A 4,049-nucleotide genomic window follows, 5' to 3' on the forward strand; every position below is an offset into this window, starting at 1 on the left:
AGGAGAATATTAAAAGTGCCATAGGCTGCCAAAATAACCAATAGATCTGTTTTGGAAGAAGAGCAGCCAGAGTGCTCCTTGGAGGCCAAGATGGCCAAACTTTGACTCTAATACTTCAGACATATTGTCAGTATGGACCAGTCACTGGAGAAGGATATCATGTTTGGTAACGTGGAGGGTCAGAGAAAAAGAGGAAGAACACCAACAAGATAGATTGGACAAGGCATCATTGATGGACTCAAGCCTTTCAACTGTAGTGAGGTTGGCCCAAGATTGAGCAGTGTTTCATTCCTCTGTGCATAAGGTCGCTATGGGTCGGTACCTACTTGATGGCATCTAACAACAACAACAACATAGGTTTATGCAAAATTTCTATCTGATATTCATTACCTTTGGAGCACTTCCATCATTTACTTTTTTCTTTCTAATGGTTCTACATCAGTGAATGTTTTATAATCAATCTTTAGTTGAATTAACTTTGTTGTTTTTTCAAAATTAAAAAAAAATCTTTTATTATGCAAATATCCTGTTAATGACTGGTAAAGATATATACATGCCTTCAAGTTTATGTATGAACATTAGAGAATTTGACTCATATATGAAAATGCAGCAATATATTATTCCACATACTGAGTATAAATATGTTCTCTATTATTATTTCTTTCAACCACTGATCTACCAGTTTGTTGCACTGTATTATGTGCTGCTGTGATTCTGGAAGCTATGCTATTGATATTTTAAATACCAGCAGGGTCAATCATGGTGGACATGTTGCAGCTAAACTTCCAGACTAAGACAGGCAATGAAGAAAGAGAGCTAGACTACTTTAGAATATTCAGTCACTGAAAACCTTATGAATAGAAGTGGAACATTGTTAGATAACACCAGAATACTGAATATTGAAACATGATGAAAAGCACCATGTTTTCATCTATATCTGTAAGATGAACTCCTTAAATTGAAAGGCACCAAAATATCACTCAGGAAGAGCTGCCTCCTCAAAGTAGAACTGATCATGAAGATGCAAATGGTTCAAAGTTGAAGGACCTTCATTTTCTGATGGGACAGAACTCAAAAGATGAATAGAAACAGCTGTAATCAGAACATGGAATGTATGAAGTATGAATCTAGGAAAATTGGAGGTTGGCAAAAATGAAATGGAACACATAAACATTGATATGCTAAGTATTAATGGTCATTTTGAATCTGACAAACACGTGGTTTACTATGTTGGGAATTGAAAATTTAAAAGGAATGGGGTCGTATTCATTATCAAAAAGAACATTTCAAGATCTCTCTTGAAGTACATCTTAGTCTGTGATAGAATAGTATCCATATTCCTACAAGAAAGATCAATAAATGTACCAGTTATTAAAATCTGCGTACAAACCACTAAAGCCAGTAATGAGGAAATTTAAGAATTCTACAAACTTCTTTAGTGTGAAATTGATCAAACATGCACCCAAGATGTATTGATCATTACTGGATATTGGAATGCAAAAGTTAGAAACAAAAAGAAAGCATCAGTCGGAAAATAAGGTCTTCTGACAGAAACAATGCTGGTGATCATATAATAGAATTTTGCAAGACCAATGATTTGTTCATTGCAAATATCTTTATGGTGTTTAAACATCATTAATGATGACTATACACATGGACTTCATGAGATTGAATACACAGAAATAAAATTGACAACACTGTGGAAAGAGAAGTAGAAAAGCTCAATGTTGTTTTAGCTAAGTGCTCTCAATTCTGTTCCAACTCATAACGACCCTGTATAGGGTTTCCGAGTAGATATTCATGAGTTTGAATCACTGATCTTGCAGCTCAAACTGACCTTTCAGTCCAGTGAATTATCCTTCAGTGCCACACCAGATACATATCATCAGCCAAACAAGGCCAGGAGCTAACTGGAACAAATAATCAAATGCTCATATGCAAGTTAAAACTGAAGTCAAAGAAAATTAAAACAAGTCCACAAAAGCCAAAATATGAACCAGAACATATAGTCCCTGAAATTAGAGATCATCTCAAGAATAGATTTGACAAATTAGGTCTAATGACCAGAAGTGTTGTGGGATGATATCAAAAGCATCATACAAGATGACAGCAAAAAGGTCATTAAGAAGACAATAAAGAAGGAAATGATTAAATGGATGTCAGAAGAGAATTTGAAACTTGCTTTCCAGTTTAGGGATGCTAAAGTAAATGGAAGAAATGAAATAAAAGAGCTGAACAGAAAATTTCAAAGTGCCACTTACATACAAAAAGTCAAATATTATAGCAAAATGTACAAAAACCTGGAGTTAAAAAGACAAAAGGGAAGAATGTGCTCAACATTTCACAAGCTGAAAGAACTGAAGAAAAAAATGAAGCCTCAACTTCCAATATTGACGAATTCTATGGGCAGTTCAAACCCACCAGCTGTTCCTTGGAAACCCTAAACAAGATCGTTTAACAGGATTAACTCAAAGGCACTCAACAACGATAACAATAAAGACAAAATGTTGAATGATTCAGACATCATCAAAGAACATGGAAGGAATGCAAAAAATCACTGAATCAAAAGCAAATGATTGATGTTCAAACATTTCAGGAGGTATTATATGATCAAGGGCAAATCATACTGAAGGAAGGAGTCCAAGGTGCACTGAAGACCTTGGCAAAGAACCAGGCTTAAGGAATTGATGAAATACAAATGAAAACTTCCAAGAAACCAGTGCAGCATGGGGGCACTCACTCATCTAAGCCATGCATTGGTATCAACTCGACAGCACCTAACAACAAGAACAATATTTTCATTTTATTGGCAATGTTTTCAGCTTTTCTTTTGGTATTTCCTTTTTTATGTCTGGTATTCAGCAATATTTTCTAAGGTATCTAGTATCTAAGTGTATGATTCCAGAATTGCACTCCTTGCAGATGCATGCTTTTCCCAAGTTTTATTAAAAAGGCATTTTAATATTTGATCATTGCCAAAATATATTTTAAGAGCTACCCATTAATGAGTAGGGACAGCAAGAGTTGTGTGGAGTGACTGAAATACAAAACAAAAACAAAAACAATGCTTAAGGATAACTCATTTCTGTACTACCTTCTAGAAAACCACTACATTCTATAAAATTAAGTGGATGGAAAGCAAATGATATGCAAATGGTATACTCATTATGTTCTAGAATTTTCAGTTGCCTAATAGAATCCTGATATATTGGAAATATTGTTATAAGGCTAGCCTCTGTACATAGAAAAATCAATTTTGTAAATAGCAGATAAATAGTGAAGTACTTGACTTGCAATTTTTTCATTGGTGTGACGTTTTAAACTGTCATTTACTCACCAAGTTTTCCATTTGTTGGAGATATGTATCTTAAAGCAATATTATCAGATCCATATGAGAAAGATCAGGTGTGGAATCTACAGACAAATTTGATATATTTATCTCTCGCACTATAGGATGAGCACTGGATAGGAAGGTTGGTTTAAACAACGTCGGTGGTTCAAACTCACCAGCCACCTTCTGAAGCCCTATACTTAGTAGCTATGGATTGGGACTCCCTGGATGGCACTTAACAACAGCAATATATATTTCACCAGAGTCCTGGTGTGGCGCTGTAGGATAAACAATAGACCACAAGTTCATTTTGAATTGCAAGGTTGGTAATTCAAACCCACCAGCCACTCCAAGGAAACCATATACAGAGTTTCTATTAGTTGAAATCAACTTGACAGCACTAAACAACAATAAAAAGAGTACATTTCTCTGAAAATAGTTGACCAAATTTTATCACTTACCAAGTTTATTAAAATTTCACCCATTCTTTTTGACATATATGATGATTTGCCCTTTCCTGTGTTATTGAATTTTTAGATGTAACCTACTAAAAGTGTATCAAACTGAGTAACAAGTTAAAGGTAAACCTGGAAATATTCCATTTAGTAAGGACCCAAATATTTTATTTCTTCCATGAAAAGATAGTCCACATTCAGCCAACGACAGCAACAACAAATTGCAAGGCTACATTCCAATGGTCACTTTTTCTTTATTAATT

The sequence above is a fragment of the Chrysochloris asiatica genome, unplaced genomic scaffold, assembly GCF_000296735.1.
Source record: "Chrysochloris asiatica unplaced genomic scaffold, ChrAsi1.0 scaffold00153, whole genome shotgun sequence".
Lineage (NCBI taxonomy): Eukaryota > Metazoa > Chordata > Mammalia > Afrosoricida > Chrysochloridae > Chrysochloris > Chrysochloris asiatica.